Raw genomic sequence first — 12,490 nt, forward strand, 5'->3', positions numbered from 1 at the left:
GAGAGCAAGGAGAGAGATAGAGAGTTAGAAACATCGATGAGAGAGAAACACCGATCAGCTGCCCCCTGCACACCTCCCACTGGGGATGTGCCCGCAACCCTGGCACATGCCCTTGACCGGAATCGAACCCAGGACCCTTCAGTCCGCAGGCCGACGCTCTATCCACTGAGCCAAACCGGTTTCGGCCCTTATAATATATTTTATGTTTCCATTATTATTTCAGAGAGTGGGTCAGTACTTTAAGTGGAAAAGCATATTTGAGTTAATTTTTCAAGAAAATGAATGGTCAAAGTGTTGGAGAAAAGGGAAGAAGCTAACATTTATTGTTTAATTTCAGTAGGAAAGATGAACTAAATAAAAATGATAAACTACAATGAGAAACACATTAGCTTATTTTTAGAGAACACTTGTTTTTTTTTTAAAGTGCAATAATTTAGCCCTAGCCAGTTTGGCTCAGTGGATAGAATGTTGGCCTATGGACTGAAGAGTCCCAGGTTTGATTCCCATTAAGGGCACATACCTAGGTTGCAGGTCGATCCTTGGCAAGCAGGAGGCAAACCAATCAATATGTCTCTCTCGCATTGATATTTCTGTCTCTCCCCTCCTTTCCACTATCTCTAAAAATCAATGGAAAAATATCCTCAGGTTAGGATTAACAAAAATCAATCAATCAATCAATCAATCAATAACTAAAACAATATTTTAATATATAGCATATTGTTCAATTGACCCAAAAGGCAAATGGAAGCATTCTCCTCATGGAAAGTTGCTTATTAGGAAGTTTATGTTGCCACGTGGGGATAGAAAAGAAGTTGTGAAATCATGATGGCATATGTTCTCCAAATTAATGAGCATCTATTTTTTTTTGTCTCAGATTTGTGCTGAACTTTTAAAAGATTTGTAAATGGACTGTTCTGCTATAAGTAGAGTTTTATAGACTTAACACTTCACCTCAAAGAAGTAGTGTCAGTTCCTTTCAGAGCTCTAACCAGCCTAAGCCCAGGTGCTTGGGAATACCAGCAGTTGGCCAAGGGTGGTGGTGTGTGGTCAAGACAATGGACTACACACTTAGGTGTTAGTTTTCTTGGGCTGCCATAACATAGTACCACAAACCAAGTGCCTTTCAGCAAAAGAAACTCACAAGCCTGAAGGCTAGAGGTCTGAGACCCAGTGCTGGCAGGGTTGGTTCCTTCTGAAGGCTGTGAGGGAAGGGTCTGTTTTTGTCTCTCACATCTTCTAAGGTGGCCGTCTTTTTTTCTGTCTCTTCACATTGTCTTTTCTCTATCAGTGACTTTGTGTCCAAATTTCCCCCCTTTAAAGGAACAGCAGCCCTGCTGGATTAAAGCCCACCCTAATGACCTCACTTTAACTTGATAACCTCTATAAAGACCTTATCCTACATAATAAAAGGCAAATAGACCAAACTGCAGAATGACCAGTCACTATGATGTGTACTGACCACCGGGGGCAGATGCCCAATGCCCAACACAGAAGCTGCCCCTGGTGGTCAGTGCACTCCCACAGGGGGAGCGCCGCTCAGCCAGAAGCCAGGCTCATTGCTGGTGAGCACAGTGGCGGTGGTGGCACACATCTCCTGTCTCCATGGCAGCGCTAAGGATGTCTGACTGATGGCTTAGGCCTGCTCCCTGTGATGGCTCCCAGACTGCAAGAGGGCGCAGGTGGGCTGAGGGGACCCCCCCTCCAGTGCACGAATTTCATGCACCAGGCCTCTAGTCTCCAAATAAAATCACATTCTGAGATTAGGACTTAATCATATAAATGTAGAGGGTTGGGGAAACAATTCAATCCATAACAACTTGATAATACCAGAAAGATGGGCTTAAGTCTATTATTTAAAGTTATAAAGTAGCTTGAGAAAGAAAAAAAATAATTGACATTGTGTGTGTGTATAAAATGATGAGAAATTTGTATCTAATAATCTATTGTAAAAGAAGATAAACCAAGAAATGACAACATAAGCACCTTCTTTAGAATTGCAAGGGTAGCCAAAAGAAGAACTAAGCCTGAAAAAACATTAAAAATGGTTTCCTCTGAGGTCTTGAAGCAGGGGCAGGAATTAATTACTTATTTTTATTATAGAGTCTATTAAATTATTTCACTTTTTAAAATTAAGTATATATATTAATAAAAAAATTAAACTAAAGGTTTAAGTTCCTGATAACTATGATATTAATGGGCAGTTATAACAAAAAGTAAAAATAGTCTTGGAAGACCAAGTAAGGTGATTTCACCTGATAAGAACAAGTATGATGTTCCTACAAGCTGGCAGTTGATAGTGAAAGATGCGACATCATAGGACTAAAGAATAGAGCTGCCTTTTTTAACTGACAAAGGTCGTATCTAATAGGAAAGCACTGTGAAACAATATAAAATTGAAAATATAGTTTTAGGATTAGAGTATAAAGAATAAGGCTGAGAGTATCCTCGATTATTTTTTTCTCAGACACATCACTCACTGGTTTTATGGTTTTTATAATTTATTTTATTTTATTTTATTTATTTTTATTGATTTCAGAGAGATAGAAACATCAATGATGAGAAAGAATCACTGATCAGTTGCTTTCTGCATGCCCTCACTGGGGGTCGAGCTTGCAACCCCAGCATATGCCCTGACCAGGAATCAAACCGTGACCTCCTGATTCACAGATTGATGCTCAACCACTGAGCAACACTGGCTGGGTGGTTTTATGGTTTTTAGTATGGCACTTAACCTTTCTATCTCACTGCAAATATATTTTACTAGAGGCCCGGTGCACAAAATGTATGCATGGGTAGGGTCCCTAGGCCTGACCAGCGATCAGGGCTGATCAGGGCCTTCCGGCTGCCAGCCGGGGCCTTCCTTTGTTCTGTGCCGCCCCCTGGTGGTCAGCACACATCATAGTAAGCAATTGGTCTCCTGATTAAACTCCAGAGGGCAAAATTTGCATATTAGGCTTTTATATATATAGACTGTCTGTAAAATGGAACAAATAATCTTACTTTTTTTGATTTATAAGTTTTTTCAATCATTTTTATTTCTAAAGTATTTTTCTCCTTATTTGTACTATATATACACATAACTATATTACACATACAGTTATGTGTATACTAGAGGCCCAGTGCATGGAATTCGTGCATGGGTAGGGTCTCTAGACCTGGCCAGCGATCAGGGCCAATAAGGTTCCCTGCCTCCCTGCCTCCCCGCTTCCTCCTTCCCTCATTCCCTCAGCAGCCCGCCACTGCCGCTGGTCACCCGCCATGTTCCACGCTGCCCCCTGGTGTTCAGCACACGTTATAGTGAGCGATTGAACTCCCGGTCTCAAGGTCAAACTCCTGAGGGGACATTTTGCATATTAGCCTTTTATTTATATATATATATATATATATATATATATATATATATATATATACTTATTTTGTTGTCAGGTATAGTCAAATTTTATTGCCATAATGTAATAAGTGCTCTTTTAAAGGACTTCTAGAGATCAGACAAACTCACCCTGCTTCTGACTCTACACAGCAAAGTTTCTATCATCTGAGTTGTGAATAGGAAGTAAAAATCCATGGACCACTAGCAGGAATTAAACAGCCACCTATTGGTTCTGGATATAAATGTGTCCCTTAGACAATAATTTGCAGTAACCTAACTCTAACTGCTAATCAATTTAAATTAGCTCCATATTGACTGTGGAGAAAAACAAACAAACAAACAAACAAACAAACAAACAAACAAACACGTCTATGCTCGATGAGACTCTACAAAGCCTATTCCTGCAGAGAACCCAGAAATTGAATATGGAGAAGCTCTTTCAACCTGTAATGAGCCACCTGCCTCCAGCTATAAAACCAGAGGAAGGACAGGAAACCTGCTGAACAACAAGAAGTCATTTCTAGCTCTGTGCAGCAGGGTCTCCGCAGAGAAGTAATATTTTGTATAATGTCGCCAGACTTTCAGGGAATGTGAGACTATGTCTTGGGTTAGTTTATATTTGGTCATAGTTTTAAGTGTTATAATTCACCTGTTTTTATGCATCGTCAATTTAAATAGATGAAAAGTGAAGGTACAAGTTTAGTTTTTGTGAAATAGTCATTGAATATTTACTAATGCAGTCACCATAGTAGGTGTTCCAGATCAAAGGAAAAAAGGCAGGCTACAGGGTAGGTAAGATATGGAAGCCCTCAAAGTGAAAAGACTCTTCAGGCTGAGGAAACCATCATTATGGATCATTGGAAAAAACAGGGTCAAATACACTATCTATTTTATGGACACATGCATTGCAGATTTTTTTGTTTGTTTTGCTATACCTAGGACCATAGTACAGAAAGAACAGACTGCAGAGATGTGATGCTTGAAGGATGTATATAGTTAAAACTGGTACCATAGTGACCCAATCCTGAGATTCAATCTGAAAAAGAGTGTAGAGACAAGAGACGAGTGAAAGGAAGAGAGGGAACAGAAGAGATGAAAAGGGCAGAGCTTGAAGAACAACATTTAAAATGGACTAGAGGCCTGGTGCATGAATTCGTGCATGGGTGGGGTCTGGCCGGCCTGCCCCAATTGGGGCCAATCGGGCTGGGCCGGCCAGGGGGAGGGGCCACAGGTAGTTGGTGGGTTGGCCCTGCCCCCAATCTGGGTGGGGGTGCCGATCGGGGGTGGGGCTGGACGGGGGAAAGGGCTGCGGGCAGTTGGCTGGCTGGCCCCATCCCCTGGTCAAACTCCCGGTTGAGGGGACAATTTACATATTAGCCTTTTATTATAGAGTTATATGACTATTCAGTGACAATAGTATAAACATTGTTAGTTCTTTCTAACAGATATAAATTATTTTAAAAATGCAACCGTTTCTCTAATATAAAACTACTGACTGGGTAACCCTTTCCATTCTTTTCTTTCACAAAAAAATCTCACTTGTTCTCCTGTTTTGAATAAATAAAATAGAAATGTTTGACAATGACTAACCATTTTAAAAGGCAAACATTAACAAAATCCTAATTGTAAAAGGGAATAATATTCTAACAGTAGTATTTACCAAAATGCTCTTCTGTGAAGATTATTGCACTATATTGTATGTACTCCTTTTACAAAGCATAACTTACTTTTTTGTAAGTTAGGTTAAAATTTGAATCCTAAACTATTAGTGGCAATGCAAATCTTAGATTTCTCCAAAACCCCAAGCCACTTTTTTTAAACAAAAATCGAATTTAATAATATATAATATAAATAATATATGTAATATAAATAATATATACACATATATATTAGTTTAGAAGATTATTTCAATTAAAGCATTCAAGTTTTTATGAATTAACTTGATACATAATGAAAAAAATAGTACTATTACAAAAAATTTTTTTAATCATTTTCTTTTCATATATGTAGAAAGGCCAACAGTCAAAAATATAACACAGGTGAAATGGGGAGGAGATTTTCAAGAAATGTTCATTTAAAGGTAAAATCATTTGGGACATGCAGTACTCTCATTAGTAAAGAGCAGCCATTACTGAATGATAGCAGACATCACGAGAAAGCCAATCCCATTTACTAACAAGGCACATGAGAGTAATAGGGCTCTACAATTTAAAAAATATTGTGGGCTCTGGCTCTTTCATCTGATCAAACCTCCTGTAATTCTGAGCTTTGCTGCGTCACCACTGCTATTCCATCTTGTGTGCTCCTGTATCAAAATGTGTATTTTTAAAAATGTATCTTGTCGTTGAAAGTATTACAGATGTCCCCTTTTGTTGATAAGCAGGGAATTGTCCTCATTGATTCAATTATCTATAGAGCACCTGGTCCTGGGAAATGTGTAATATGTGCAGGATAAATGAAAAGGAGGAGAAATGCCGAGGAAGCTGTAGAGTCTTATTCTTAAGTGAAAAAAATTAAAAATCTTAGAATGTTAAAACAAAAGATTTCAGAGATTGTGTAATAATCTCACCACCTCTGCCAATATATTTTTGTAGCTGAAAATTAAGAAAGGCAAAGAGGTTTGCTGAAGTCACCAACTTAGTTAATGGCAAAACCAACTTAGCATGCTTTGTGTGTGTGTGTGTGTGTGTGTGTGAGAGAGAGAGAGAGAGAGAGAGAGAGAGAGAGAGAGAGAGAGAGAGAGAGAGAGAAAGTGTGGGAGGCAGTATTTTAGGATTTTAGGGCTGGAGAATAAGTAAGGGAGGGACTGGAGCAATGGAGGAGATACAAGTTATGGAACACAACTTTTGAATTAAAAAAAAAATCCAAATACTCAATTTTCTCAGTGCTTCACGTCTTTTGATTTTAAGCTCACTACTATTTCAACTGAATTTCATTTCTAAGAGTAACAGAGCAACCAAAGTAGTGTTCAGTTCTGTGAGATGTATAGTCCTGCCTGATGTTAGGCTTCTAAACTGTGTAGAAAAAGATAGTGCAATATTCAAACTTTTCTTGAAACAAAAATAGGGCCAAGTCCACTCTCTCTTCATTAGTTTCTCATCTCACATGCTCCTTTGTGCCTTCTTTTGGCACAAGAACGCTCCGTTGAGACAGCGTCATCCTCTCTGTGACACATTGTGAATTCGCACAGGGAGGAAGGAGATTTGGAGCAGGGGACAAGCAACTGGGACAAACAAGCTATCAGTGTGCAGGATCCCATTTTCAGTAAATGACCTTGCTAATGAAGAGAATGACACTGGAATGCCAACAATGGCTTAAATAGAATTCTCCAAAAAAATCACTCTAAATTTAACTTTCTATATAAAGCCTGCCTCAAAGTTTTCCATAACCTATTAAAACATTTTAATGAATATCATTTTGTGATGGAAGGAGGCCATTATAGTGAACTTCCATTGTGTGGGGAATTTGCATTAATAGCTAGAAGGGTATTGGTCTCCAGCTCCTTAGCAACTGCAAGTGATTTCTTATACAATTTTTTCCTGCTTTAAGATGACCTTGTTCGTTTCCTTCCTAATTAATAATCCCAGGGGAGGTTGGTCTGAGAAAATGGTTATGAAAAAATACCAATTTTATGATTGTGCTCATTGTCAAACTAACATTCAGAAAGAAACAATTAAACTGTTCCCTCTCACTCTCCAGGCTGTTCTGAATGGGCTGTTCTATTGAGTTTTGGGAATTACCTTGTCTGAACAAAAATTGGATAACAATAATAATAATGTTTAACATTTGTGGAGTTCTTACAATGTGCAGGTACTGTTCCAAACGTTGTTCATGTATTAACTCAGTTATACTTTATAACAATCCTATTAGGTTGGTGCCAATATTATGCCCATTTTATGTATGAAGAAACTGAGGCAAGGAATGATTAAGTAATTTGTCCAAGGTCATATGACTAGTAAGTGTGAGAACCAGGATTAAAGTGAGGCTATTGGATTGTTGTTCATTTATAAGAGGTTCTTCTACTCAACAAAATGTAGGTTCCATGATCCTGCTCAGCATTTACCCCCAGGTAACTACCAGATAGAGATCACTCAAGAATTTAGCAGCTCAGTGAGATTTGTGAATTCTCAAATCCCAGAATATTAGAGTTTAAATGTACTCTAGGAATCTTGTATTCAAGGCCCCGTTTTACAACTGAAGACACTGAGAGCATTAAGGCAGCTAGCACACGAGAGAAATAAAAATAATACAAAGAACTAGAAGCTGTACCCAGGTCTTCAAAACATCTTTAATCTTTTTCCTTTGTTCCTGCATTGAATCTCAGAGTGCTGGGAGAATGAGTTCCCTTATTATATGCTGGGAAACTTATTTATACTGATATAAATAATTTCAGTTAAATGTTAGCTACTATATACCAAGGCCCACCTCAGCCTCTGAGCTACCTGTGGGAATGGTGGGGCTGGCTGGGTCATGACAGTCCAGCTTCTCTTGTCTGCCAATCCTGCTTCCTTTCCTTTCTTCCCCTCACGGGTTGTGAATCACAAGAGCCATCCCCAGCAAACTTCCTGTAGGCTAAGCTCCATCTCAGTCTGCTTTTAGGGACTCCAGACTGCAGGAAGCCACCCATTGTCTTCACTATCAGAGACGTGTAAACAAGGATCCCGGAATGCTGGTGAACCTTGAACCCATGGCAAGGGCCAGAGTTATGCACTGATTGTCTAGTCCAGACAATGGGGGCTCAAGTTATTTCTTGATCAAATAGTCTCAGAGTAAATCCTTCTAAAATTTACTGACCTTTAAGATAGTCTGTCTGTTACCGCAATTGCCCGCCTAAGAGCTAGATGTGTATCCAAAATCGAATAAAAGGTTGGCGAGGCCTGGGCACCAGTGGAAGTCCTTTCTCTTGCATTGGGCTTGCCCGCCTGGTGCCCAATATTTCCAAATTATTATTTTTTGTCTCATCTCTTTCATTTGCGTGCGGCCCCTCTTCTAGATCCTGAACCCTGAACCATGCGGGACATGGGAACATTCACACCAAACAGGTGACATTTAACTATGTGTTTCATTGGAATTAAGCAATCCTTACCAAGACACAAGACAGTTTGCAGGTGCAATAAACAAGAGCATACATTTCTATAAATATGTGTAATATATATTTATATTTCATTTAAATTTTGTCTCAAATATAAATAGAGAGAGAACGAGAACATCAGTCATCTCTCTGTCTCAGTCATCCAATCCTTATTCTAAGGTAGCAGATGCTCATGATCAGAGCGTGGCTCCTTGGAATGGATGTGCTTGGCAATGGTGTTTCACATTCATTGCTATTAGATCAGAACTTGACATAGCTGAGCCTCCATGTTTCCTTACTTCAGCTGTCCTAGATTGGAAATTGGGAGGGACCAGTTCCAGTTTGAAAACGTCATGTTAACTGCATTTGTTTGGTTGGGCTGCTCTAACAATGTACCACATGGTGCCTTATAACAACAGAAATGTATTCTCTCACAGTTCTGGAGGCTTCAAGTCTGAAATCAAAGTGTTAGCAGGACACCCTCCTGCTGAAAGCTCTAGGGAAGAGTCCTTCCTGTCTCTTCCACCTTCTGGCTGTTCTAGGTGTTCCTTGAATTGTGGCAGCATCACTCCCATCTCTGCTCTGTCTTCGCACGTCCTTCTTCCCTGAGTGGCTGTATCTCTGAGTCCTTTCTCTAACAACACCAGCCATTGGATTTAGGGCCCACTCTATATCCAGGGTGATTATATCTTGAGTTTCTAGTCATATTTAATTCCAAATACAGTCACAGTCTGAGGATATGGGTGGACACTAGTTTGGGGGGATACTACTTAATCCACTACATGAACAAATAAGTTATTCCCACAGAAGCCCCTCTTACTGGCACTTGACTCTTTTTTAGTAATATCACTTGTTCCTTGTGAGAGCATGGTCAGTTTCCCAGGAGACCCTCTCCTCCAATACGGATAATCAGAATTTGGGATTTATTTCTCATTAATTCATGCACTCCTAAGACTCAATTCATAGACAGGTATCAGTTAGGGTTCTGCCAAAGAAACAGAACCAGTAGGCTGATAAAGTAGGATATAAAAATATTTATTTCAAGGAATTGGCTTAAATGATTATGGGGGCTGGAAAGCCCCAGATGTGTAGGGCAGGCCAGCAGCCTGGAAACTCTCAGGCAGGCGTGGGCATTGCAGTCACAGGCAGGATTTCTTCCTCAGGGAAACCTCAGCTTTGCTCTTAAGGCCTTCAACTGATTGGATAAGGCCCACCCAGATAATCAAATAGAATGTCCTCTCCTGAAAGCCAACCAGCTGTAGACATGGATTACATGTGTACAATGCCGTCACAGTAACAACAAGATTGGTGTTTGATTGAATAGGTCCTATGGCCTAGTCAAATTGACTGGGAAAATACTTAGCACACAAGGGCTGGTCTATTATTGCCTCAACTACTTTTCTGACATTGGAAGGTTCCATTTGGCAATGGCTTTTCCTGCCTGGTTATTATGGCCCCTGTGCAAAATTACTTCACCCATTGTAAAATTTTTAAAAATTAAAATTGTTACTATAGGAACCCTAAACTTTTTGTTTGTTTTTACAGAGCAAGTGGACATAAAAATATTTTATGGAGGACAATCTGTAAAATCTAGGCTGAGACCTATGCATCTTTCCTTATCCTAACTAAGGTTAGCTATACACAAATAAATAGATTCTTTACTTGACCACTTTCTCAAGCTCCCAAAATGATAAACTGGAGAGCTTGGGTTTGAACTCATGCCTGCCTGACAGCTGAGCTCATTCTTTCTTAATATCAGTTAGCCAGTAAGTAGAGAGGCCAGGGCAAGCTTTCAGAACTCCTGATTGTCCAGTGGTCTCTGTTACCACACTGATGGCGATCCCTAACTACAAAATGGAGGCAAAATGGCAGAGTGTCTCATCTGAGGGAAAACAGACAAAATAACCTCAAAGTTATTTTTAGCTGCCAAATGCTGTACTTCATTCTAAGCTTTGCATTTTTCAAATCTAGGCCAAAGCAAATCTATGTTTACACAGGCTGGTATGTCTTTTGTGATAACTAATAATGGCAGGAGAGAAGAATTATGTTCTGTATGAAAATCCATTGACATCCCCAGTTTAGATGAACTGAAAATTAGCCTTATTATGATTGGTAAATATTTACAAGCATAATACAATAATAGGTTCAATTTTCTTTTGAAATAAGGCTCTATTTTAAGATAATTTTCTTAGGAGCGGAGTAAAACAAGGTCTTAGAAACAAAAACACCAGCTTATCATAACTCAGGTCCTTATTATTTCTGGATGTGTATGATTTTATTTGACATTTAAAAAACTTTATATACTTCAATGGGCCTGTACAAGAGAAACTTACTAACAAATTTCAACCTACTATAATGTATATTTCATGGTCAGGCAGCTTTGTGAAGCAAACTGAAGTCAACTCTAGTCATTTTGGACATATTTTCATAATAGTTATTTTGTACCCAGTGTTCCTTTTCTAAAATTCGACAGCAGTTACCTGAATAATCACATTAATTATTATCATAAGGAATATTGCTTACAATTTAGTATAATTGCTTAACTCTATTATTTTCTATGAAGCCAATGGGATTTTAAGTGATTAGCAGGAATTATAAAATTTAGATATTCCAAATTTCCTTTTGTATTTCTCCTGTCTGCAAGAACTTAACTAAATTTCATATTTGAAATTGGTCTCCATTGTTAAAGAGTCATGTATGACTAAGAATATTTAATAGCAATCGCCTTCCTGACATACTTCATTCAGCATTCCATTCAATCCTGTTTTTTCCTAGAGGCTCAGATCCCTCCTCGCAGAGGACTGGTTTCAGCTGTACCACCCCTCAGGGTGATCATAAATTGAAATGTACGTGCACATTGTAAGTGGGTGTGACAAATTCAGGGGGAAAGCATAAAGCTTAACTGAGTGAATAGTATTGATAAGGACAATGCAAAGTTTTATATAAATTCATTTGAATAATAAGGAATTCAGTGCAGTTGTTGTAGACTTAGCTGTTTCCCCAACATTTGAGATTGAAACCATAACCCTCCATGTGACAGTGTTTTGAGATAGGGACTTGAAAGGGGCAGTTAAGATTATAGGAGGTCGTAGAGCTGGGCCTATTCCAATACTACTCGGGTCCTCATTAGGGATGTGAGCACGCAGAGAAAAGGCCATGTGGGGACACAGTGAGAAGTCCACCATCTACTGGTACAAGCCAAGGAGAGAGCCTCAGGAGAAACCAACCCGATCTACAGCTTGATTTTGGACTTCCAGCCTCCAGAACTGGGAGAAAATAAGCCTAAGAGCTTCCTCTGGCTACTGACGCTGCTCTGGCCCTGTGTGCAGAAGTGTCAGAGATTAGGCTCCAATTGTCCACTAATAATATGCTGTATCAGGCATCTTCTGTGGGCTTCTTTCCAATTTCTTCTCACTTTTCCACTTCCCTCTAGTGTTCCCTGGCATGACCTCCCAAATAACCCACTTGCACTAAATACTTGTCTCAGTGTTAACATCTAAGGCAGTGGTTCTCAACATTCCTAATGCCGTGACCCTTTAATACAGTTCCTCATGTTGTGGTGACCCCCAACCATAAAATTATTTTCGTTGCTACTTCATAACTGTAATTTTGTTACTGTTATGAATCATAATGTAAATATCTGATATGCAGGATGTATTTTCATTGTTACAAATTGAACATAATTAAAGCATAGTGATTAATCACAAAAACAATATGTAATATATGTGTTTTCCGATGGTCTTAGGCGACCCCTGTGAAAGGGTCATTCGACCCCCAAAGGGGTCGCAACCAACAGGTTGAGAACCACTGATTTAAGGGAACCCCAACTAAGAGAGCCACTTAGGATTTCTGTGATGGCTAAAGTAAGTTCTATATGAAAAGTATCTACATAATTTAGTATTAGGCTCAGTAATCTTACATAATAAAGCTCTATTCTAAGATAATTTTCTTAGGAATGGAGTAAAACTGTGTCTTAGAAACAAAAATAATACTCGATGCTCAATAGTAGCAGCTCAATAAATGTTATTATTGAGATGACAGATTCTTTT

Source organism: Myotis lucifugus, unplaced genomic scaffold (genome assembly GCF_000147115.1).
Source record: "Myotis lucifugus unplaced genomic scaffold, Myoluc2.0 scaffold_36, whole genome shotgun sequence".
Classification (NCBI taxonomy): domain Eukaryota; kingdom Metazoa; phylum Chordata; class Mammalia; order Chiroptera; family Vespertilionidae; genus Myotis; species Myotis lucifugus.